The sequence below is a fragment of the Grampus griseus genome (genome assembly GCF_964374135.1).
Source record: "Grampus griseus genome assembly, chromosome: 16".
NCBI classification, from domain to species: domain Eukaryota; kingdom Metazoa; phylum Chordata; class Mammalia; order Artiodactyla; family Delphinidae; genus Grampus; species Grampus griseus.
In genome coordinates, this window is record NC_139010.1 from 12,621,405 (window position 1) to 12,648,809 (window position 27,405).

At 37.1% G+C, this 27,405-nt stretch overlaps 1 long non-coding RNA gene across 2 annotated transcripts in view; it reads right to left on the reverse strand.

The window, feature by feature from the left end:
- The window catches only part of LOC309834389, a 77,484-nt gene that overhangs the window by 33,777 nt on the left and 16,302 nt on the right, over window positions 1-27,405 (reverse strand). For both annotated transcript variants that reach the window (XR_014297859.1, XR_014297860.1), the window contains exon 3: window positions 12,960-13,064. This is a non-coding gene — a long non-coding RNA (uncharacterized lncRNA). The remainder of the gene's footprint in view (window positions 1-12,959; window positions 13,065-27,405) is intronic.

Sequence of the window (27,405 nt, forward strand, 5' to 3'; positions counted from 1 at the left end):
TGGCCACTCCAAAGGACCATTTCTTTGATTACTGCTGGTGTCCACAGTTCTATTTCTTCAATTACTGTTGATTTCTGCTAAGGTACACATGACATAAAGGAATAACAGATCTGTTATTAATGGGAATCTCACTGAGAAACCAAACCTGCAAAATTGGTGAGCATGGGTTGAACGCTTAAATGGTGTGTTCGCCACCTAACTCTTAAGACTCCTGTGCTAAAATAAGCTAGTCATGGAATGGGTTAGATTGACACTAGGTCAGCTGTCAACCTCGAGAAAATTTCCTTGCAATGAGGTACACTGTAAAGCACCGCAAAATCCCCAACCCAATGGCACATCCCTCTTAGGTATTAATATGGTTCTGAGAGATCCAAGATTAGTTAAAGAAATGGGATCTTCAAGTTTCAAAGAATTGAGTGTGCCACCTTCCAGCACACCTCAAGAACTGTGCTCCTAAAAGCTGTAGTCCCCAAAATGGCAAAATTTTACTAAGATAACCTAGAATTACAATGGCCATTATGGGGAATGTTCCAATTAGATATGATCATTCATTTGAGAAGTACACTTGAAAGCAAGGGCTCCCAAATCAAACAAACAGAATGGGATACATATTTTATATGCAGAAGCCTCCAAAAGACTTCAAGATTCCAAAACAGCATCACTGAAAGACTCATTACAAAGGCTAATGAAAAATTAAAGACACAAAATGTACCTAAAACAAAAGACTAAATGACTGATGTGTCTCCGACCACTCCCTTTCTACCCTCATTTACCTGAGTACTCAGTCTACTATCTTAATTGCCTTTCCACTCTGAAGACATTGTAAGGCTATAAACAAAAGACTACCAAGTTAGTCGCCTTATAGCTGCAACATCTCCAAGGTCAGAAACCTAGAACACCTGAGCCTCCCCTGTTGTACCCTCCTAGGGGTCCATCACCAAAACACTGGCCCAGAAACTAGTGTCTCATTTGTAATAAACTGGGATAGTGGAAAAAAGATTGTCCTTTGTCAAATCCTTCCATAAAAACTTGAATGCCCCCATTTTCACCCCCAGAGAAGACACCATATGGGGCACTCAGGACTGACAGGACTCCGAGGAATCCTCCAGCAAACTTCTAGCAATTATTCCCTTAAACAGCTAAGAGAAACTGAGAAAGGAACGAAGGGGGGCAGGGCACAACCACTAAAAGAATGAGAAGGGGGACATGGCCTTTAAGAAAAACAGAATATGACAGAAACTTATTAGAACCAACTAGGCCCAAGATGGCAGAAGATCTGACTTCCAGGAGACCTTATGCCTCATTGTACGCTCACTGTAATACATAAGCATGCTAAATGACACACCCACCAGTGCCACGACAGGCACCATGACAGTTCCGAGGCTGACCATAAAAGGTCAAAAAGTGGGCAGTGGCCCAATTCCTGGAAATTTCCATCCTTTCCCCAAAATAGTTAAAACATTTCTCCCACTCATTAGCATATTAAATTACCCAGCTCATAAAAACTAACAACCCTATACCCCGGGGCCATTCTCTGAGCCCGTCTGCATTCTGCCTATAGAATATGTATCTCTCTAAATAAACTTGCTTTAACTTTACTTTGGCTCACTCTTGAATTCTTTCCTGCTTGAAGCCAAGGACCCTCACTTGGTGGTCCATCCCAGGGATTCACTCACACATCCCAGGACATGACATTTCTCTCTCCTGCAACAAAACTAAAAATTAGTGGAAAACTGCCAAAGTATGGTAGGTTCTGGGGCAACTCTCTCTCTACCCAAATTGCTCCACAGCCTGTAGATGGGATCCTAGGAAAACTGGCAGAGCCAGCAAAGGGTGAGAATTCTTACCAGAGTCAACTGTCCTAGATCTATGTAGTGCCTGGTTGAGAGAGAAAGATAAAATTTCATATTGTCCCTTTCTTTCCAAATTCAGATTCTTGTGAATTTGGTTTTGAGATACCCATTTGTTGTCATCCTTTCTCTTCCAAGGACAACTACTGCTTTCTTGTTTGTCTTATATTGTGTTCTGAGAACTGGCTTGGTTTTCTGCATGCCTGGGACATGGAAATTGTTGGTTCTTACATATGCAGGCAGCTCAACAGTCAGGTTGGAGGCCAAAAAATGTGGCCTGACAGAAAAGGTGGGTTGCACCCCATTTGCGGCTAGGATCCTATCAACCATTGCTAGCTCCCAGAGGGACTGTCTTACTTTCTTTTGGCTATCTTTGGGACTGGTTCTGCATCTTGGGAGGGCAGTATCTTTTGCACCCGCTTTTTGGGAGGCCTCTTGTGTCCAAGAGGTTATTCAATACTGACAGGTATATTTACTGTTTGTCTCAGCTGAAACCTGATAAGATATCGGGAAAAAAAAATTTTTTAAGGGGCACTATGATCAAAAGTTGACCAAACTGGAAGCTGATATTCAGAGCCCCATAGGAACTTTTTAAAGGCCTTCTCCCCTAAGCTGAAATGAAACTGTGTACCCAGAGGAAGAAAAGCATTCCAAAGGGAAACAGCTCTAAATCAAGACCAATGGAATCTTTTGATTTCCATCTTGGTTGAGGATCTCCTCTATAACATAAGGGAGCAAGCTAAAGATAATACTGTCTGATGAGTGGGTTAGCTTCTTGATGTCATTCAGGTTGCAACCCAACTCTCTAAGGAATTAAGAACAACTGTCCTTGTCTTACGAATTTAGTCTTAGCAAGAACAAAAATGCAGCTGTAGAAGCAATTCAAAGCCCACCTAACCTTTTTACCAATCCCCAAAACTTCCCTATTCATCTCAAAAGTGTTATAGATATTGTTAAAAATCTGGACTCAGGGAACAAAAGTCCTTCTTGGTAGAATTTGTATTCATATATATATATATATATATATATATATATATATATATATAAATTTTTTAAAAGTTGGTCCTCTTTTTAAAAAAAATATGTATTTATTATTTATTTGGTTGCGCTGGGTCTTAGTTGAAGCAGTGGGCTCCTTAGTTGTGGCTTGTGGGCTCCTTAGTTGCAGCTCACCAGCTACTTAGTTGCAGCTTGTGGGCTCCTTAGTTGCAGCATGAATGTGGGATCTAGTTCCCTGACCAGGGATTGAACCTGGGCCCCCTGCATTGGGAGTGCAGAGTCTTAACCACTGCACCACCAGGGAAGTCCCAGAACTTACATTCTTTCTCTGTGCCTTTAGAGAGTCATCTCTAGGAACCCAGGTCATTCTTATCAGAATTCAATGGAGAAAGGATAGTCTTGTCAACAAATGGGAGTGAACTAGAAATCCATATCCAAAAAAATGACCACAGACACAGACCTACAAGTTTAGCAAAAAGTTAACTCAAAATAGATCACAGTGGTGTCAGCAAAAATGGTGGAGTAAGGAACTCAAAATTATGCAACTCCATAAAAGCAACAAAAATATGGGCAAAAACTGTCAGAATCAATGTTATGAAATCTGGAATTTAATTAAAGCCTTGCATCCAAGTCAGAATGCAAATTCAAGGAACATGGCTGATTTTTGGTAAGAACAGTGAAACTGTGGGACATTCTAACTTGCCCCCATCATGGTCCTCACTCTCCAGCTTAGGAATAAAATGTCAAAATAATAGCCCACATTTCCAATATTAGAAGAATCACCACAAACCCCACTCACAAACACTTATATTTATCTGACCTGTCTGATAGCACAGCTCAAAGGCCTTGTATTTCTTTCAGCTAATTCAAAACTGGCCCAGTGCTAAAGTTGCTTCCTGGGGGGCATCTGTCAAAAATATTTACAGACTGATGTTGCCTAAGGTGATGGATGGCATTTGAGGTGAAGCTACAAATAGAAAATCCCAATAAATTCACACAAAAAGGGATTAAATCCAAAACAATTCATCAAGTGGCACTATACAAGATTAACCCACAAAAATCACTGAAACTACAAAACATCACAGAAAGAATTAAAGACCTAAATAAATGAAATGACATCTCATGTTCCTGAACTGGAAGACTTAATATGGTTCAGATGACAATATTACCCAAGGCAATCTACAGATTTAATGTAATCCCTATCAAAATCCAAACAGCTTTTTTTTGCAGAAATGGAAGAGGTGATCCTCAAATTTACAAGGAATTGCAAGGGACCCCGAACAGCAGAAATAATAATGAAAAAGAAGAACAAAGTTGCAAGATTCACGTATTCTGATGTCAAAACTCATTACAAAGCTATAGTAATCAAAACAGTGTGGTACTGGGACTTCCCTGTTGGTCCAGTGGATAAGACCCTGTGCTTCCAATTCAGGAGGCATGGGTTCGATCCCTGGTTGGGGAACTAAGATCCCACATGCCACATGATGCAGCCACAAAAACAAAATAAAACAAAACAGTGTGGTACTAACAGAAGGATAGACATATAGACCAATAAAATAGAATTTAGAGTCCAGAAATAAACCCATACATCTATGCTCAATTAATGTTCAATGGGGGTAGGGGTACCAAATCATTCAATAGAAAAACAACAGTCTCTTCAGCAAATCGTTCTGGGACAACTGGTTATTGACATGCAAACGAATGCAGTTAGACATTTCCTTCAGAATATATACAAAAATTAACTCAGAACAGACAAAGGCCTAAGTGTGAGACCTAAAAATATGAAACTATTAGAAGGAAATAGGTGAAAATCATAATCTTGAATTAGATAATTTCTTATATATGAAACCAAACAATCAAACAACAAAAGATAAATTGGAGTTGACTGAAATTTAAAACATTTCTGCATCAAAGGAAGGACATTATCAAGAGTAAAAAGACAACCTTCAATATGAGAGAAAATATTTGCATATTATATACCCGATAAAGGTATACAACCCAGAATATATATAGAACACTTATATCTCAAAAACAAAAAAAAGAATCCAATTAAAAATGGGAAAATAATCTACTGCATAGACATTTCACCAAAGAAGACATGCTAGTGGCCAATAAGTTCATGAAAAATGCTCAATATCATTAGTTATTAGGGAAATGCAAATCAAAACCACAATAAGATACCACTCACACCCATTAGGATGACTAAAATTTTTTAAATACAAAATATCAAGTGCTGGTAAGTATGAGTGAAACTGGAACCCTCATACATTGCTGGTGGGAATGTAAAATGGTGCAGCTGCTGTGGAAAAGTTTGGCAAGTTCCTAGTAATTCCACTTCTAGTTATAAAAAAAATCACACAAAAACATGTAATATATGTGTTCATAGCAGCATTATTTATAGCAGTCAAAAAGCAGAAACTGGGCTTCCCTGGTGGCGCAGTGGTTGAGAGTCCGCCTGCCGATGCAGGGGACGCGGGTTCGTGCCCTGGTCCGGGAGGATCCCACATGCCGCGGAGCGGCTGGGCCCGTGAGCCATGGCTGCTGACCTGCGCGTCCGGAGCCTGTGCTCCGCAACGGGAGAGGCCACGGCAGTGAGAGGCCCGCGTACCACAAAAAAAAAAAAAAAAAAAAAAAGCAGAAACCATCCAAATGTCCATGAACTGAGGGATGGATAAACAAAATATGGTAACTCTACAATGTAATATTATCCAGTCATAAAAAGGAATGAAGTATTCTTACATACTATAACAAGGATGACCCTTGAAAATATAATGCTAAGAGAAAGAAACCAGACAAAAAAAGGCCACGTAGTATATGACTCAATTTATATATAAAAAGTTCAGAATAGGCAACTCCATAGAGACAGAAAGAAGATTTAGTGGTTGTTAGGGATGAGGATGAGGGTATAATTGGGACTAAGTGCTGATAGGTATGGGATTCTGGAAAAGAAAAAGGACATTAGGGAAAAGTTAAGGATATCTAAATATTAAAGTACTGATATGAACTTCAGTTAACAATAAGGTGTCAATATTGGTTCACTAATTATAACAAATGTACCATATAAAGATATTAATAATGGAAAATAGCTGTGGGGTATACAGCAACAGAAAAAACAAAACAAAATAAAATAAAATAAAATAAAAGGCTTAGTGTCAATGACACAAACCTACTGGTCTAAAATATATGTAACTAAAGCATTAGAAGAAGAGAAAAGAGAGACAGGAAAATATTTTTTAAATAAATAGGCAAATGGGTTCCAATACTGACCAAAACTACAACCCTAAGATCAAAGAACCCTAAGCATGATAAATGCAAAAAACAAAAAACCAAAAAAAACCCAACCAAGGCACATCATAATCAATTTCCTGAAAAAGATATGAACAAAAAAGTTTATATGAGTCTTGGGGGGGGGAACATGTACAGAGGAACAAAGATAAAAATTTCCTCAGACTTATCACAAACTATCTAAGGCAAAAGACAATGAAATGACATCTTTAAAGCCTTAGAAGAAAACAAACTACCAACATATAATTCTATATCCAGCTAAAATAACCTTCACAAAAAGGCAAAATAACTCCCCTCCAAATAAAGAAACGAAAACCTGTGAAAATTCATTACCAGAAATACTGCATTACAAGAAATGTTAAATGAAATTCTCTTAGGCTAAAGCAAAATGATATCAGATGAAAATGTGAATACACACAAAGTAATAAGAAACATCAAAATTGGTAAAATAAGGAGACAAATATAAAATACTTTTCACTCAAATTTATTTAAAAAGAAATTTTAAAGTAAGCACAATAGTATATCGTGAGATTGATAATGAACAAAGAAATGGAAAATATGATAAAAACAGTGAATAGGAGAAATTTAAGTACACTCATGTATTTTAAATATTAAATGATCTATTACTTAAAAGTAGACTTGACAAATTAAAGAAGCATACTGTAAATTTAAAAGAAACATCTATATGGTAATTTTAAAAAGAAGTATAGTAAATAAGGCAATAACACTGATAAAATGGAATATGGAAAATATACATTCAAATTCAAAAAGATGAGAGGAAAGGAGGCCAAAAGTATAGATGAGATAAATAAAAAACAAAAGCAAACTATTGGTTTATACAATATGGTGTAGAGCCATTTCTCCCTGCTCCTCTCTGTAAAACTCTTCCTATGAAACAATATGAGACAATCAACAGTGAACTGTGAAAAGTGTTAAGAAAAAGGCAAACTGGTTTATGACCCCAGGACTGGAGGAACAACTGTAGCACGTCCCTCCACTCAACAGAAGGCCATCCAGACTCACTGTTTCCCAACCCTCAACCTAGCAACAGAAAGTAGGTAGTTTCATTCTTCTCCCCAGATTAAAAGGGAGTCCTTTTGACAGCTCCAGGCAAGCCAGAACCACTGGCAAAGGGGACTGATCTAGAAGATCCCATCCAACAACAGGCAGCCTGGGCAGGCACCCCCTCCCCTACCAAGAAACCAAGAAACATGGGCCGAAATGACAAAAGACACCCAACCAGCACAAGCACCTTGTCAAGGAAGCCTTTTTGCCTCCACAGGCTAAGATTTCTCTTTTCACTGAGACACCAATTGAATGGTGAGATATATCATATTCATGGATCAGTAGAGTCAATATTATTAAGAGGCCAATTTTCCCCAAACTGACTTATAGAGTCAGTGAAATCATAAAACAATATTAAAGCAGTCTTTTTTTTAAAAGAAATTGACAAGTTCATTCTAAAATGTATGTGAAAATGCAAAGGACTTAGAATAACCAAAACAATTTTGAAACAGGAGAACAAAGTTAGAGAACTTATACTATTTCCAAAAAGATTTACTATAAAGATAAGGGAACACAGACAGTGTAAAGAAGATATAAAGGTCAGAGGAACAAAATAAAGGGTCCATAGATAGATCCCCCCACATAAACAAATAATCAAATGATTTTTAAAAAGATGCCAAGTTAATTCAGTGGGGAAAGGGTAGTCTTTTCAACAAATGGAGCTGAAACAGTTGAATATTCAAATGAAGTAATATAAATCTAGACCCTTACCAAAGACCACATACAAAATGTACTCAAAATAGATCATACACCTAAACATAGAGTTAAAACATTTAGAAAACATGGGAAAAAAATCTTCGATGCCATTGGATCTGCAAAGATTTCTAAGAAAAGAAAAAACTGATAAGCTGAACTTCATCAAAATGAAAAGCTTTTTGTGAAAAACCACAGACTGGGGAAAATATTCACAATTAACAAAGAACTCATAACTCAATAATACGAAGACAAACAACCCAAACTAAGAAGAGGCAAATGATATGAACAGGTGCTTCGCAAAATAAGATATACAAACGGCCAATAAGTAACTGAAAGATGCCTAATGTCATTATTCATCAGAGATATAAATGAAAACTACAATGAAAAACCTATACACTCCTTAGAATGGCTACATCAAAAAGTGACAATACCAAGCATTGACAAAAATGTGGAAAAACTGCAACTCTTGCACACTGCTGACGGAAACGTAAGATGGAACAACCACTTCAAAAAAGTTTGATATTGCACATAATAACCCTACCAACCCAGAAATTTTACTCTTAAGTATTTAACCGAGAGATATAAAAACACCAGTCTACACAAAAATGCACATTAAGTTCACTACAGCTATGTTCTTAACAATCAAAAACTGCAAAGAACAGGCGAATGGATTAAAAAACTGTAATATATGCATACAGTGGAATACCACTCAGCAATAAAAATGAAGGTATTTACTGATACATGCTAAAACATGTATGAATCTCAAAATCATGCTGAATGAAAGAAGACAAACAAGAGGACATCTTGTATAATTCCATTTATGTGAAATGCAATTAAAAAAATCAATCTAACCTAGTGCTAGAAAGCAGATCACTGGTTTGCCAGGGGCCAGAAGGGAGAGGGACATCCCAGGAGGGACTGGGAAGGGGAATGAGGAACACTTCTGCATAAAGGGTATGCTGTCTTTCTTAATTGCAGGAGTGATTACATATGGTTACACTATTATTAAAACTCATTAAATCAGCTACTTAAATAGGGTATATTTTACAACATTTAAATTATACTTCAAAGTTGATTTTAAAAAAACGCAAACCTTATTACTTTATATTGAAACTGAAAAATTTAAAAATCATAAACAGAAAAATGGACAATATTGTTATAGTTACATAGTCATATATTATGCTATTTTTTTTAAGTTTTCTTAATATGGACCATTTTTAAAGTCTTTACTGAATTTGTTACAATATTGCTTCTGCTTTATGTTTTGGTTTTTTGGCCACAAGGCATGTGGGATCTTAGCTCCCTGACCAGGGATTGAACCCACACCCGCTGCATTGGAAAGTGAAGTCTTAACCACTGGACTGCCACAGAAGACCCCATATATTACGTTTTATTAAAATGAGTCAACTAAAGCAAAATATATCAACATGTATAAATACCAAAACCATGCATTTGAAGACAAAAGTTGCAGAACACGTTCCCAGTGATATACCTGTAAAACAATGTTATATCACACACATACACGCAATAATATATGTGTATTATTGTAAAAGTAATGAGACATGTGGGATCAGTATTAACCAAATTTAGAATACTGTGGAAGGTGGTAACAGCTATAGGATGTAGAATGGGCTACGAAAAGCTTCCTGTAAATTTAAATGGGAGCACTGAGGTCTTATGTCCTAGAGTATTCTAGCCAGTACTCTAGCTTCATTCACACTCAATGTTTCCGGTTACTGAACCTAAGAAGAGGAAGCAGAAGCAGTCTCAATGCTGCCCCTGGCTGATCCTGGCAATTGTTCTGGGGATCTAGTCCATTCTGAGATCCCCTAGAGGTAGGCCCCTGGATGAACTGGACAATTAGGCAGTACAGTCATCCCTCAGTATCTGCTGGGGACTGGTTCCTGGACACCTCTTCAAATACCAAAATCAGCTGATGCTCAAGTTCTTTACAGTAGGCCCTCCATACTCTTGGGTTCTGCATATGTGGATTCAACCAACCACAGAACCGCAGATAGGAAAACACAGACATGAAGGACCAACTGTATTTGCAAGGGTAACAGCACAGTTGGGGTGCAGACTCATCAAAAACGTGATGGCTCATGATGTGGAAGGCCATGGGCTGACACGTGTTTCTCCAAAAGTAGAATCAGAGACTGAGAAGATTATTCAATTTATTTGTGCTTTTAAAAAAGCTTCATATTCCATTTAATATTTTTATAAATGCCTATTTTCAGTTTTATTTCTACTAAAAGATTTGAAATAAGTGCAAAATATAACTTTTAGAATAACATCATATCTAAAGGAAAATTTCTGTCCATACTTCCTAAGTTGACAGACTTCCTTCAAAACAATCTTCAGATATAATAAAGTCTGAATTCTGTTAAAGCCTTCACATTCAAAACATCTTTAAGACTTCATCTCAACATCGCCTTGTTCAGTAAAATGGCATTTCTTGAAATAGGCTCAACTATATTTGCTGTATTCTTCAGGTCTCTTCCCTATTATTTCCCTGACATACAGCAAGTACAACTTGTGTATGAAGTTTTCAAAAAAATACAAGATGTTGACAGTTCTCCCCAGGTGTGGTTTATCTGACTGTTAGTAATGGCCAAGTTCTGGAAGAACATTTTCCTACATACATTTGATTCACAGGATTACCTCCTACGTAAGTTATTTGTTTAACAAGCCCTAACTTATAATATTTCCCCCCATTTCCCATATACATTAGTAGGGTTTCTTCTACATGTATTCATTTTTTAGTTGTCTTATTAATAGATATTCATTACATTCATAGTAATTTCCCCTGTGGTTACTCTTTCATTTACTTCGGAATATGACTTAGGGTAAAAAAATTTGCCACTTGACATTCATAGGGGTCATGTTCTGTGTGAATTCTCCATAGTATTTCAAGGTATGAAATGCTACATACTAAGATTTCTCTCATTGCTAAATTTAAAAGATTTTTTTCCCCTGTATGTAATTTTGAATGTACTGTGAGAACTGATTTCTTAGAGGTTTTCCCACACTCAATACATTCATAGGGTTTCTACATTATGTGTCTTCTCTGATGTACTTTGAGACCTGAGTTGCAACTGAAGGTTTTCCCACAATGACTGCATTCATAGGGTTTCTCCCCTGTGTGTGTCCTCTGATGTTTAGTGAGATCTGACTTATGATAGAAGGGCTTCCCACATTCATTACACTTATAAGGTTTTTCCCCTGTGTGTATCCTCTGATGTACAGTGAGGACTGATTTCTCAGAGAAAGATTTCCCACACTCCTTACATTCATAGGGCTTCTCCCCTGTGTGAGTTCTCTGATGTGATCTGAGGACTGAATTGCAAGTGAAGGTTTTCCCACACTGATCACAGTGAGAAGACTTCTCCCCTCTGTGTGTTCTCTTATGTACTGTATAGTCTGACTTATAGTAGAAGGTTTTCCCACATTTTTTGCACACATAGGGTTTTTCCCCTGTGTGAGCTCTCTGGTGTACTGTAAGGTATGAATTTCTAGAGAAGAATTTCCCACATTCCTTACATTCATAGGGTTTCTCACCTGTGTGAGTTCTCTGGTGTTTAGTGAGATCTGACTTATTGTAAAAGGTTTTTCCACATTCATTACACTTATAAGGTTTTTCCCCTGTATGTATTCTCTGATGTACCGTGAGGACTGATTTCTCAGAGAATGATTTCCCACACTCATTACATTCATAGGGTTTCTCCTTTGTGTGTGTTCTCTGGTGTACTTTTAGGCCTGAATTGCGACTGAAGGTTTTCTCGCACTCGTTACATTTGTAGGGTTTCCTCCCTATGTGAGTTTTCTGGTGTTTAGTGACATCTGACTTATGACAGAAGGTTTTCCCACATACCTTACATTCATATGGTTTCTCACCTGAGTGAGTTCTCTGATGTACTGTAAGGTATGAATTCCTGGAGAAAAATTTCCCACATTGACTACACTCATAGGGTTTCTCACCTGTGTGTGTTTTCTGATGTACTGTGAGAACTGAGTTGCTTATGAAGGTTTTCCCACATTGATTACATTCATAGGGTTTCTCCCCTGTGTGAATTCTCTGGTGTACTGTGAGATATGACTTATGGTAGAAGCTTTTTCTACATTCCTTACATTCATAGGGTTTCTCTCCTGTGTGAGTTCTCTGATGAATTGTGAGGTGTGAATTCCTAGAGAAGGATTTCCCACATTCATTACATTTATAGGGCTTCTCTCCAGTGTGGATTCTCTGATGTAAAGTGAGAAGTGACTTTCTAGAGAAGCATTTCCCACATTCGTTACATTCATAGGGTTTCTCTCCTGTATGTAGTCTCTGATGTTTGGTGAGTTTTGATTTTTCACAGAATGCTTTTTCACATTCATTACATTCATAGACATTGTCTCCTATGCCTGTTCTCTGAGTTACATTAAGAACTGACTTCTCCCAGAAAGGTTCCCTCAGGCTGTTAGATTCAAATCTTCTCTCTCCTGTGTCAGGAAAATTTGATCTGCTGAAATTATCTACTTTTTCAGTATGTTCATAATCTTTCACCTTCAAATGAACTCTATGTTTCAAGAGAGATAATTTCTCAGAGGCTTTACCATATTCATTAAACTCATAAAGACTTCCTCTTTTTTGGGGGGTTGAATAATTACAGAATGTTTTATCACATTCCCTATGTTCACAAGGACTCTGTCCCTTGTGACCTTGTTTATATGTGATGAAAAGTGTCTTCTCACAGAAATCTTTCCCACGTTCTTTGTAGTCAAAAGAATGCTCTACATTTTTAATTTTCTCATATGGCATGAAGTCTTCATTATGACTGAGGTACTTTCCATTTTGAATGAATTCATAAGGTATCTCTCCCACATGAGTTTTTTCATGGTTAATATGAAGGAATAATTTTCCATATGCGCTGAGATCATCAGACTTTTTTCTTAAATAGTTTTTCTCAATAATTAATTCTGAAATATATTTCAAACTCATACCACTTGTGTCACATTTACAAGGTATTTTTACAGAAGAAACTGGGTATGTGCTGAAATTAAACATTTTTCCTAATACATTACCTCTCTCTATAGTCAGTGTTTTGTTGTTGATAAACGGAGCTTGCCCGAAATGTCTGTCCTGGATTTCCTGACTCTGCTCTAGCTGATTATCAACTTTGCAGACTTCTGGAAAAGAGCAAAAAAACACTATAAGTTATTAATTTTATTACTATTATGATAAACTTACACTTACATACAAATGCCCTTTTATATGATTGACTCAGTTTCTTGAAATAAGAGTAATCCAAGATGTTCGTGTCCCTCATCCTTTTGGCTTAGAAGAAATAAACAAAACCTGACAGAGCAGAAATGGGGGATAAAAACTTAGAATGAACCCATCTACATTTAACAATTTATAAATATGTACTTCAAGACTTAATATAGGTTAAAAATAAATACAAATCACAGTGAATAAAGGAAGACAGACTTTGAAAAAAAAAAGACTGATCCAGGTGTTGGAAATGCAGAGAAGCAGAGAGGCAATGATTAGTAGGTAAGAGTACCCTGGAGAAATATCAGAGGACTGATTTGATCTTTTGAAGGATACAGATTAGACTTTACATGATATACTTAAAATACTGCAGCTAAATCTCTATGATTTACGTTTCTAGTTCAATTCTCCTCTTTTTAAAATTATTTTAATTTTCTCTTATATATTGCTAATTTATTATACTGTTAATACCAAATTAAATTTATGGAAAAGTACTAATTTGTTCCTGCTTAAGGAGACCTGTAGCTTACTTTCTTATTCATTCTCTACTCATGTGACTTACAAAGAATACAAATGTCTACCAAGAAATGTAAAATCAAAGAGACAAGGAAGACTGCCAGAGGGCCAGATCCATTTGTTTTTTTGTTTGTTTGTTTTTGTGGTACGTGGGCCTCTCACTGTTGTGGCCTCTCCCGTTGCAGAGCACAGGCTCCAGACGTGCAGGCTCAGCAGTCATGGCTCACGGGCCCAGCCGCTCCGCGGCATGTGGGATCTTCCCGGACTAGGGCACGAACCTGTGTCCCCTGCATCGGCAGGCGGACTCTCAACCACTGCGCCACCAGGGAAGCCTGTTTTTAGTTTTAGTATATTCAGGTTATTCTCTAAGAGTTTTTGCAAAAGTTAACCTATCCAACCATCAAATGCTAACTTTTCCTCATCTTAAATTTTCTGTGACAAATTTAATATGTTAATGTATTTTTTGTTTTTAAACCCAGATCTCTACATTTCTGGGGTTTATTTATATTTAAAACCATAGAGGACCTGACCTAAAATATTCACTGATACTTACATTTATTTATCCTAAGAATTCTCAGCTAGACTTCATCTTGTTATCTTCCTGTTCGGTATTTGCAATATAACAATGATGACCCTGTTCAAAAACCTGTCCAGAGCCCACTGTCTCCAAGCATCATTAGACAAAATAGACTGTAGTTACCATTCTGGGGGGAAAAATACTTTTTCCAACTATATTCATATTGGGTAACCACAATATCACTCCACAAGGCCATAATAAATGTATTCTTTCTAGAAATGACAGACTATTAATTTGCCAGAAATTGTTCAAATTCAACCAAGACTTTCACTAAGCTGGTTTACATTCCCATTTTGGCTTTGCTTAGAATTTAAACATTAAACATCAGGGAAATGACACTGTCTCATATCTGCTTCCCAATATGTCTTTACAAACATCTCTACAATTTCAAGTTCTATTTACACTGAAATTTAAAATTTATTACATTCTGTACATCTCATTCTATCACAACACTGGACAATACTCCTTTGTAACATAAACATTCTCTATTAATTGCTGAAATTTAAAATACTCAGTTGTCTTTTCTTTTTTTCCCCTTCTTTTCCCAAATATAACCCATGGTCTTACAAGTGTTTACTTCTGATTTCCTTTGAATACCTTGAATGGATATGGAATTAATAATGGTCCTTAACAAGCAGTGTGCTTTTCAAAACACAAATCTCAAATTTTATTCAAACCTGTAATTTTTGAACAAGAATCTAAAGGTTTAAAATTCAATATGTGCATTCAGAAGTTAATTCTTTTGTAGTGTCTTCTGAATGAATCAATATAAAGGCCCTCTCACTCAAGAGTAACAATTAAGTAATGATCCAATATCCATTATAAGTTATATAACAAAATAAGATATGCTCTCTTTGGAGAAAGCATAATATACATAAGAAAACAGCCTCATTCAATATCCATACACTATCAAGAATTAGAATCTACAGCAGATAATGTATATCAAAACAAGTACAAAACATTTCATAAAAGCTGGGGAACCTTGAGCTTAAATTTTAAAATTTATCAAAATATTTTTACTTCAAAGGATAAAAATTAAAAATAAACTAAAGTGAATACATGTTGCAACATGTATACACATATATTATAAGCTAATGGGAAATACCAAGATCTGTTGGAAATACCTCTTAAAAGTAACTGCTTATTAAATCTATAATTTTTATTATGAAATGTACAAATATCTTATTAATGGATATAATCAAAATTTAAAACAAATCATTCATTTCAAAGCACTGTTAAAAAGCACATAAATACAGAGACTTTCAAGCTTTCTCTTTTATATCAATAAATCCTAAACTGATTTTTAATGGATATAGTTTCTATTCTGTTTCATGAATGGTAAAGACAGGATCTGAAGCACAAAGACAAAGGAAGTAGAAAACCACAAGTATTTAAATAAAAATCAGTGGATGGTCACCTTAAGGCAAGCACTGAGTATAAAAAAAAACTAATTAATAAATATAGCATTCTATATAGTGGAATAACATCCCTTTTTGGATCACTAACCAAAAAGGGCTAAATTATTTAAAAACAAATATGTTAGTACTGAATTTATACCAGCTATTAGACCAAATTCTTTGGGAGGGGCACATCAATGAATAAACCTTAATCCTGACCCCAGGACCTTAGTACATAGTAGAGGAAATGTGGAAAGTGGATGCACAAATACAGCTATACTATATTGCAGAATGTAATAAACACATAAAAGAGAAATGAAGGATTATGAGAGTGGGAACAGGTAGAGATTTTTTTTTTTGAGGGGATCTATGAAGGCTTTTTAGAGGAAAGGGTAGAAATTTTTTTGTTGTTGCTGTTCTGGACTTACAAAGGATATAAAAATTATAAAACAGATTTTTTTAGTACTATATTTTGAAATGAATAAGAAAATCAAACAATGGCAAAATGTATAGCTCCCTCTGAATATTAATAATTTTTAACATGGTAAATGATGCATTATATGAATCTGCTGTACAAATACTGAACTATGACCAATTTAGTCATTAATATGTAGAGGGGATAATTTCCAAATTCTAAATATGAGTTTGGGTATTTTTCATCTTATAAATATTACTTGTTTTGTGAAAATATAATTTTAAGCAGAGTGCTCCTTTTTGCTCAAAAAATTATTTATGGAAATATATTTTTCTCCTTTGCCTCAGATGTTCGACAAAGTCAAGAAATAATCTAAAAAGAGTAAAAAAAACAAGAAAAATGCTTAAAAATATTAATAATGATAATAACAACAAGAAAAATAACAAACCATCTCTATGAGCCAGGCTCTGTTCCATGTACTTTTCACATATTAATTCATGAGAATCACTGAGTACATAGGAATCAAACATAGAGCTGTAGGGAAGGAAAGCATATATATGGGTGATACTCAGGAAGGATTAAATGGGAGTTTAGCACCCCCAGTTTTGTGCCAGCATTATTAAGGGACTTCCCTGGTGGTCCAGTGGGTAAGACTCCATGCTCCCAATGCAAGGGGCCCAGGTTTGATTCCTGGTTGGGGAACTAGATCCTGCATGCATGCCGCCACTGAGTCTGCATGCCGCAACTAAGAGTCTGCATGCTGCAACTAAGAAGTCCACATGCTGCAATTATGAGCCCGCATGCCGCAACTAAAAAAAAAAGATCCCGCATGTCTCAACTAAGACTTGGCACAGCCTAAGTAAATAAATAAATAAATATTTTAAAAAAACATCATTAAAAGAGAAAAACTTAAATTTCATATATTACACATTGGGAAAAATGTAACTCAGGCTACTAACATGATAAATTAGATGCTTTGGGGGGGAAAGTATAATTTCATTTAGAAACTAGAACAAACTAAAATAATATGGTTAGTGTTTTGGGTGGTGTCAGTGGAAAATGAGAAAATAAAAATATTTTTTAAATACTTTTACAAAAGTATAACAATAATAGTGATCTAGGGACTTCCCTGGTGGTCCAGTGGTTAGGAATTCACCTTTCAGTGCATGGGACGCAGGTTCAATCCCTGGTCTGTGAACTAAGACCCCACATACCACAGGGCAACTAAGCCCACGTGCTGCAACTAGTGGGCCCGCGTGCTCTGGAGCCCACACACCACAACTAGAGAAGCCCAAGCCGCAACAAAGATCCCATGCATGGCAACAAAGAGCTGGTGTGCCACAACGAAAGACCCCGCATGTTGCAATCCCGTGTGCCTCAATCCCGTGTGCTGCAACTAAGACCTGATGCACCCAAATAAATATTTTTTAAAAAACCAGTAACAGTGATCTAATATCAGTAAGAAAGGATGATAGAGAGAAAAATAAAATGCTGCTATGTCAGTTTTAAGAGTAGAAGGTTCACAGAACCTAATAAATGAAGATTAGTAGGGAAGATTGTGATTTGTGAATGATGATTTTAATAGTAGTTCTTGCCACATTAGAGGAATTGGAGTATCCTGTTAGAGTTGTTCTGCAGACACATAAAACACAGAATGCTGAGTGAGCAAAAGATGCTGAAGATACAAAGTTACTAAAACCTGATGTCTTAGATATAGGTTATTTTATTATTTGAAGATCCAATTTGACAATTTGACTGGTAAATTTAGTCCTTTTATATACAATTATGGTGATTATTAAAATATGTCACGTTGTCTCCATTTTACTTGCTACTTTGTATTTGTCACAGTTTTACTACTACTTTTATTGTACCTTTCTTTCTTTGTTTTAGACTGATTTTTTAAAAATCTTTTCCACTTTTTTCTCTTTACAACTTTGGAGGTTATACATACCTGTTTCTCCACTTTAGGTGGCTGTCCACTAAATTCTGTCATTAATATTTAACTTAAAATCTAAGGTGATTCTATAACCTGAACCTCTTTTTCTGAATAAGAGAAGAGTCAAATGCCATTTGATCACCTCCCAACTCAATTATGCAACTATTTTTTAGTTTATCATAGTATCTTTTTTAGCCTTATAAATTAGATATCATAGTGATTCTATCCACATCTTGTTTAGACTTAGCTATAAATTTCCTAATTTCTTATAACTTACCACTCCTCTCATCTCAAGCACTCTTCTGGGTTTCATTTTCTCTCTTCCTGTAGTATTTCTATTTTAATTTTACTAACAAAATTATACAATAAAAGATATTGTTCCTATAATTTATTTCAGGACCAATCCAAATTTAATCATACACTCTGACAAAGACTCTCTCCTTGACTAAATTTTAGTTAAGCTCCTCTGAGACTTATTCTTGACTAGGTCTTGACCTTGGCCTTTCATGTCTGTCTCTACTGAGCAGTTTCAGCAAGAAACCTTGTCAGTCTAGTGACAATCTCCTCACCCTTGATATCTCCTCACCCATAAGTTCCTCATGCTCCAACCATGATTTATAAACCCTTGGCCTGCATTTAGCAAGAATTCTGTTAGGCCAGTTTAGCAAGAATATCCCTACCCTTGATGTCTCCTCTTAGTAATTTTCTATTCACTTACACCTTCACTCTGTTTGTTGGCTACAAATCCCCAGGTGCCTTTGCTGTATTTGGAGTTAAGCTCAGTTTTATTGAAATTTTATCCCTCTATTTCAATAGTTAGTGAATAAAATCTATATTGCCTTTAACTAGTATCTGGCTTTATTTCTCTTTGACAGCTCTCATCCTTTAAAAAATAGCTTCCTGAGTTCATTATTCTAGATTGACAAATATTTTTTGCTTCAATTTAGATGTCTCTGGCAATGTCTCATTCCTTAGGCGGTAACGTGATTTTTCTCTCTGGCTGCTATTAAGATCCAGTGTTCTCAAGTTATACTAATAGTACTTAAGTATATATTACTTTTTATTTATCCTGCTTGGTGTGTGTTTTGTGTCCACATATGTGGTCTTACTGAAGGATTTCTGGAAAATTCTATGTTAAATTTAAGTGGTCAAGATACTCCAATTAAAAAGTAGAGGTTTTCACATTAGATAAAAAAGACCCAAACATATGCTATCTGTATGAAATCCACTTTAAATATAAAAGAATGGGAAAAGGTATACCATGGAAATATTAACTAAAAGAAAGCTGGAGTAACTATAATAATATCAAAGTAAACTTTAAAACAGAGAGTTCTCTCAGGGATAGAGAGACATTACATAATCATAAAAGGATCAATCCATCAAGAGGACATAAAGATCCTAATATGTATGCATCTAATAATTCTTCAAAATTCATAAAGCAGAAACCAATAGAACTGAAAAGGAGAAATAAACAAATGCAAAATTATAGCTAGAGACTTCAATACTGCTCTCTCAATGTGTCACAGACAGAGCTTTTAAGTGTTATACCCCAACCCCATTTTCCCATTGCCATGTGATTTTTAATATACTATTTTGCATAAAACAATGATTTTTTAGGAATGCACACATCCTGTTTTAACAGAATTCACTGTATTACTATATTCCTTTCCATGTTTTTAGCCTCCCCTTATCAAGAGATAGCCTTTCTGTGTTGCTCAGATTTGTAACTGTTAAGGTCTGCACATCCTAACTAATTGTTATCAAGTAAGTTTTTGCTTTAAATTCTGTGTTCTAGGATCATCCACTAAGATAACATGTATGTTTATTTCCCCACATACAGGCGTCTGTGAGGGTTTTTTTTCCACAGATAGAAAGTCTCTCTTTTCTTACTTGTCAGAGAAACAATAGTGCTACTGAAAAACATGGCTTATGTGTCTGTTTCCACACGTAGCCTTAGTATGTCTGATTTGCAGAACCAAATTGTATCTAAAAAGGCTCCAGCTATCCTGTGCCCAACATTGTAGTTAATCAAAACATTTAGGTTTCACACCTCAGAGCGTTTACTTTGTCCCTGATAAGTACTTTGCCAGTTCCTTTTAGTGTCAGAAATGCTTTTGTTTTTTATCCATCTGCTGACACATACACTCCTGCTTGATTTTTTCAGTGATTTTGCAGCTTCTATATTTGTACTGATTGGGACTTTAGATGTTCTCTAGTGTTATTAAATGGAGTTTATATTGCTCACTTACTTTAATGTTTCTGGATGATTTGCAGGCAGGGATAGAGACAATGCTGACTTCACACGTCCTTCTTTGAAGAAGTTCACTCTGTCCTTTAAACACTGTCTTCCCTTGGCTACAGGACACCACATTCTGTTTCCCCCTAATCTCCAAACTGCTGCTTCTCTTTTTTCTGCTGAGTCATCTCATTCTCATGGCTTCTGAAAGGTAGTGTCCCAGGGTACAGCCTTCAGGCCTCTCAAATCTGTGCATTCCTTCTCCTAAGGAGAGATGTTATCTAATCCCTTAGCTTTAAATACTGCATTTTAAAACTTTAAATATTGCCATGGCTGATAATTTCCAAATAAATATCTCCAACTTAGGACTCTCCCCTAATCTACCTCTGCTTATATACCCATATGTTTATTCACAATAAACTTGGAAATTTTATAATCACCTGGAATTTGGTATATGCAATTTAAACTCCTAATAACTCCTCCCAAGTTGTTTCTCTCCAATTTTCCCAATCTTGGCAATTGATGCCCATTCATCCAATTTTTCTGGATGAAATCCCTGGAGTCTTTCTTGACTCGTCTCTTTCTCTCACAGTCCTTGCCCAATTCAAGAGCAAATCTTATAGGTCCCACCTTCAAACTAAATCCAGAAGTCAATCACTTTTATTCTTCCTCACTATTTCCAACCAAGGGTAAGCTACCATCACATTTACAGAGATTAAAATACTATTCTGACTGATGTTCCTGCTTTCAGCCCTCTGCCCTCAATAGTATTTTCTCTGCTCAGCAGCCAGAGAAATCAATTTAAAAAAGCATATCAGCATATGTTGCTTACTGGGTTAAATTATACCAATGGCTTCTCATCTCACTCAGAATAAAATCAAAGTCCTTATCGTGGTCCAAATGGCACCACATAATTTCAGCTCCCGTTACCTCTACAATGCCAACTCTTTCTACTCTTCACTCACTCATTTCCCCCAATCCACAGTCATATTTATGTGTCCTCAAAAACACCAAGTATATCCCTGCCTTGGTGGACTGACATTTAATGTCACCTCTGCCACCAAGACTCCCCATGATTCTCATCCTCATTTTATTCAAGTTGATAATATTAGAAAGGCCTTCTTGATCTCCTTTCTAAAATAAAATACTCCATCATTCTTAACCTTCTCTAATTTCCTAGCTATTTACTGGCACATTTAAGTGTATATATGTGTAATTGTTTGTTTCTTATCCTTCTCTCCCTATCAGAATGCAAGCTCCATGAGGTTAGGGGCAAAATTTAGTTCACTGATGTATTTCCAACACCTAAAACCAGAGTAATGAACGTAGGTACTCAATATCTGTTGAATGAAAAAACGGGGGCGGGGTGGGGGAGTCAAGATGGCATACTAGGAAGATGTGGAATTCACGTCTCCTCACAACTAGGGCACCTACCAGGCACCAGTGGGGGACCGCAGACACCTAAGGGGCCGGAAGTAACCCCCAGCAACTGGGTAGGACATGAGGCTTGGGGGGAGTAAAGGGGGAGGAGAAGTGGAGACGGCAGGGAACTGGCGCTCCTGAGGGGTGGCTGGGGGAGGGGAAGTGATACCATGCAGGAAGGGGAAATTTGGGGAACCAATGGGAGGGCAGAGGAACAAAAGGGAGCGTGGCCAGGTTTCCCCTGCCCACTTGGACCCCCAGGAATCTGCTGAGATCCCGGGCCTGATCCTCTGCACACCCAGGCCTCCTCCAGCTGCCCAGATCCTGAGGGAGTGGGTGGGGGGGAAGGGGGAGCAAAAGTAAAGGCTGGACCTCCAGGACTGGCACCCTGAAGGGTGGCTGGGGGAGGGAAGGAGTTCCTACACCCAGCAGAACCCAGCCACGCTTAGCGGTCCAGTGGCTACGGGGAAGATGGTGGGGGAGGGGCATGAAGGAACGGAGGGGAATGGGGCCAGCGCTTTCCCTGCCCACTTAGGCACGGGGGAGACTCTTGGGCTCCAGGGCCTAATCCTCTACCCTCGGAGCCTCCCTCCTGCCGTGCAGAGCCCAAGCCCCGCCCCTGCACCCCCACCCGGGGCCCCACCTCTGCACTCGGAGACCCCCTCTGAGACCCCCTCCAACGGGCTGGGCCTAAACCCCACCCAGGCATCCTCACTCAGGGCCCTGCCTCCAAACTCCGGAACTCTACATTCCGGAGGCCCTCCTTTCCACCTGCTGCCTCTCCCCTTCTAAGCAGGTCCGAAGCAGAGGCCCCACCCCACACTCAAACGTCACCCCATCTATGCCCCGCCCTACACTTGAACGTCACCCCGCCAAGGCCCTACCCCATACTCAAACGTCACTCCCCCACCCGCCTAGGTCCTGCCTAAGTTACAACACCTGCCTAAACTCTGCCCCCAGAGTTGAGGCTTTTTTTTTCTTTTCTTTTTTCCCCTTTTAGACTGGGGTTCTGTTTTATCTTGTTGATTCTTTTATATTTTTATTTTTCCTAATAAGTCTTTTATTTTTCTAATTTTATTTTATTTTTTATACTTTGTTAATGATCTCTCCTTTTGGCTTGTTCCCCACCCCACCCCCTTTTTTTTTCTGTTGTGGTTTTATTTTACCTTGCTGCAGTTGTTTCAATTACAGTTTTAGTTTTCCTAATATATTTTTTACCTTTCTAATTTTATTTTGTTTTATACTCTTTGATATTATACTGCTCCTTTCTTTCTTTCTTTCTTTTTCTTTTTTTAACCGTGCCACGAAGCTTGCGGGATCTGGGTTCCCAGTCAAGAGGTCGGGCCCGAGCTCCTGTGGTGGGAGCTCTGAGTCCAAACTGCTGGACTAACAGCGAACGTCAGACCCCAGGGAATATCAATCAGAGTGAGGCTTCCCGGAGGTCATCAGCTCAGCACCAAGACCAAGCTCTATCCAACTGCCTGCAGATTCCATTGCTGGGCATCTCAGGCCAAACAACCAGTAAGACAGGAATACAGCACCACCCATCAAAAAAAAGAAAAATGAAACAACAAAAATATGTGTTACAGACGAAGGAGCAAGGTAAAAACCTACAAGACCAAATAAATGAAGATGAAATAGGCAACCTACCTGAAAAAGAATTCAGAGTAATGATAGTAAATATGATGCAGAATCTCAGAAACAGAATGGAGAAAATACAAGAAACATTTCACAGGATCTAGAAGAACTAAAGAGCAAACAAACAGTAATGAACAACACAATTACTGAAGTTAAAAATACTCTACAAGGAATCAATAACAGAATACCTGAGGCAGAAGAATGGATAAGTGAGCTGTAAGATAAAATGGTGGAAATAACTCCCAGGGAGCAGAATAAAGAAAAAAGAATGAAAAGAATTGAAGACAGTCTCAGAGACGTCTGGGACAACACTAAACGCACCAACATTCGAATTTTATGGGTCCCAGAAAAAGAAGAGAAAAAGAAAGGGTCTGAGAAAATATTTGAAGAGATTATAGTCGAAAACTTCCTTAACATGGAAAATGAAATAGTCCATCAAGTCCAGGAAGCACAGAGAGTCCCATACAGGATAAACCCAAAGAGAAACACGCAGAGACACACATTAATCAAACTATCAAAAATTAAATACAAAGAAAAAATATTAAAGCAGCAAGTGAAAAGCAACAAATAACATACAAGGGAATCTCAATAAGGTTAACAGCTGATTTTTCAGCAGAAACTCTGCAAGCCAGAACAGAGTGGCAGAACATATTTAAAGTGATGAAAGAGAAAAACCAACAACCAAGATTACTCTACCCAGCAAGGATCTCATTCAGATTTGATGGAGAAATTAAAACCTTTACAGATGAGCAAATGTTAAGAGAATTCAGCACCACCAAACCAGCTTTACAACAAATGCTAAAGAAACTTCTCTAGGCAGGAAACACAAGAGAAGGAAAAGACCTACAATAATAAACCCAAAACAATTAAGAAAATGGTAATAGGAACATGCATATCGATAACTACCTTAAATATAAATGGATTAAATGCTCCAACCAAAAGACACAGCTGGATGAATGGATACAAAAACAAGACCAGTATATATGCTGTCTACAAGAGACCCATTTCAGACCTATGGACACATACAGACTGAAAATGAGGGGATGGAAAAAGACATTCCATGCAAATGGAAATCAAAAGAAAGCTGGAGTAACAATTCTCATATCAGACAAAATAGACTTTAAAATAAAGACAATTACAAGAGACAAGGATACTACATAATGATCAAGGGATCAATCCAAAAAGAAGATATAACAATTGTAAATATTTATGCACCCAACATAGGAGCACCTCAATACATAAGGCAAATGCTAACAGCCATAAAAGGGGAAATGGACAGTAACACAATAATACTAGGGAACTTTAACACCCCACTTTCACCAATGGACAGATCATCCAAAATGAAAATAAATAAGGAAACACAAGCTTTAAATGACACATTAAAAGATGGACTTAATTGATACTTATAGGACATTCCATCAAAAAACAACAGAATAAAACAACAGAGTGCTTCTTCTCAAGCACTCATGGAATATTCTCCAGGATAGACCATATCCTGGGTCAAAAATCAAGCCTTGGTAAATTTAAGAAAATTGAAATCGTATCAAGTATCTTTTCCAACCACAATGCTATGAGACTAAATATAATTTACAGGAAAAAAACTGTAAAAAATACAAACATGTGGGGTTCCAAGGTGGTGCAGTGGTTAAGAATCTGCCTGCCAATGCAGGGGACATGGGCTCGAGCTCTGGTCCGGGAAGATCCCACAGGCCACGGAAAACCTAAGCCCGTGCACCACAACTACTGAGCTGGCGCTCTATAGCCCGCAAGCCAAAACTACTGAAGCCCGTGCGCCTAGAGCCTGTGCTCTGCGGCAAGAGAAGCCACCGCAAGGTGAAGCCTGTGAACCGCAACGAAGAGTAGCTCCTTCTAACTGCAACAACAGAAAGCCCATGCAGCAACGTAGACCCAATGCAGCCAAAAATAGATTAATTAATTAATTTAAAAATACAAACACATGGAAGCTAAACAATATGCTATTAAATAACAAGAGATCACTGAAGAAATCAAAGAGGAAATCAAAAAATACCTAAAAACAAATGACAATGAAAACACGATGACCGAAAACCTATGGGATGCAGCAAAAGCAGTTCTATGAGGGAAGTTTATAGCAAGACAATCCTACTCCAAGAAAAAAGAAAAATCTCAAATAAACAACCTAACCTTACATCTAAAGCAATTAGAGAAAGAAGAAGAAAAAACCCCCAAAGTTAGCAGAAGGAAAGTAATCATAAAGATCAGACCAGAAATAAATGAAAAAGAAGTGAAGGAAACGATAGCAAAGATAAATAAAACTAAAAGTGGTTCTTTAAGATAAACAAAATTGATAAACCATTAGCCAGACTTATCAAGAAAAAAAGGGAGAAGACTCAAATCAACAGAATTAGAAATGAAAAAGGAGAAGTAACAACTGACACTGCAGATATACAGAGGATCATGAGACATTAGTACAAGCAACTATATGCTAATAAAATGGACAACCCGGAAGAAATGGACAAATTCTTAGAAAAGCACAACATTCTGAGACTGAACCAGGAAGAAATAGGAAATATAAGCCAATCACAAGCACTGAAATCAAAAATTTTATTAAAAATCTTCCAACAAACAAAAGCCCAGGACCAGATGGCTTCACAGGAGAATTCTATCAAATAACTAGAGAAGAGTTAACACCTATCCTTCTAAAACTCTTCCAAAATACAGCAGAGGGAGGAACACTCCCAAACTCATTCTACGAGGCCACCATCATCCTGATAGCAAAACCAGACAAGGATGTCACAAAAAAAGAAAACTACAGGCCAATATCACTGATGAACATAGATGCAAAAATCCTCAACAAAATACTAGCAAACAAATCCAACAGCACATTAAAAGGATCATACACCATGATCACGTGGGGTTTATCCCAGGAATGCAAGGATTTTTCAATATATGCAAATCAATCAATGTGATACACCATATTAACAAACTGAAGGATAAAAACCATATGATCATCTCAATAGATGCAGAAAAAGCTTTTGACAAAATTCAACACTCATTTATGATAAAAACCCTCAGAAAGTGGGCATAGAGGGAACCTACCTCAACATAATAAAGGCCATATATGACAAACCCACAGCCAACATCATTCTCAATGGTGAAAAACTGAAACCATTTCCTCTAAGATCAGGAACAACACAAGGTTGCCCACTCTCACCACTATTATTCAACGTAGTTTTGGAAGTTATAGCCACAGCAATCAGAGAAGAAAAGGAAATAAAAGGAATCCAAATCGGAAAAGAAGTAAAACTGTCACTGTTTGCAGATGACATGATACTATACATAAAGAACCCTAAAGATGCTACCAGAAAACTACTAGAGCTAATCAATGAATTGGGTAAAGTAGCAGGATACAAAATTAATGCACAGAAATCTCTTGCATTCCTATACACTAATGATGAAAAATCTGAAAGTGAAATTAAGGAAACACTCCCATTTACCATTGCAACAAAAAGAATAAAATACCTAGGAATAAACCTACCTAAGGAGACAAAAGACCTGTATACAGAAAATTATAAGACACTGATGAAAGAAATTAAAGACGATACAAATAGATGGAGAGATATACCATGTTCTTGAATTGGAAGAATCAATATTGTGAAAATGACTCTACTACCCAAAGCAATCTACAGATTCAATGCAATCCCTATCAAACTACCACTGGCATTTTTCACAGAACTAGAACAAAAATTTTCACAATTTGTATGGAAACAGAAAATATCCCGAGTAGCCAAAACAATCTTGAGAAGAAAAATGGAGCTGGAGGAATCAGACTCCTGGACTTCAGACTATACTACCAAGTTACACTAATCAATACAGTATTGTACTGGCACAAAAAGAGAAATATAGATCAGTGGAACAGGATAGAAAGCCCAGAGATAAAACATGCACATATGGTCACCTTATATTTGATAAAAGGCCAGAGTATACAATGGAGAAAAGACAGCCTCTTCAATAAGTGGTGCTGGGAAAAATGGACAGCTACAGGCAAAAGAATGAAATTAGAACACTTCCTAACACTATACACAAAAATACACTCAAAATGGATTAAAGACCTAAATGTATGGCCAGACACTATAAAAC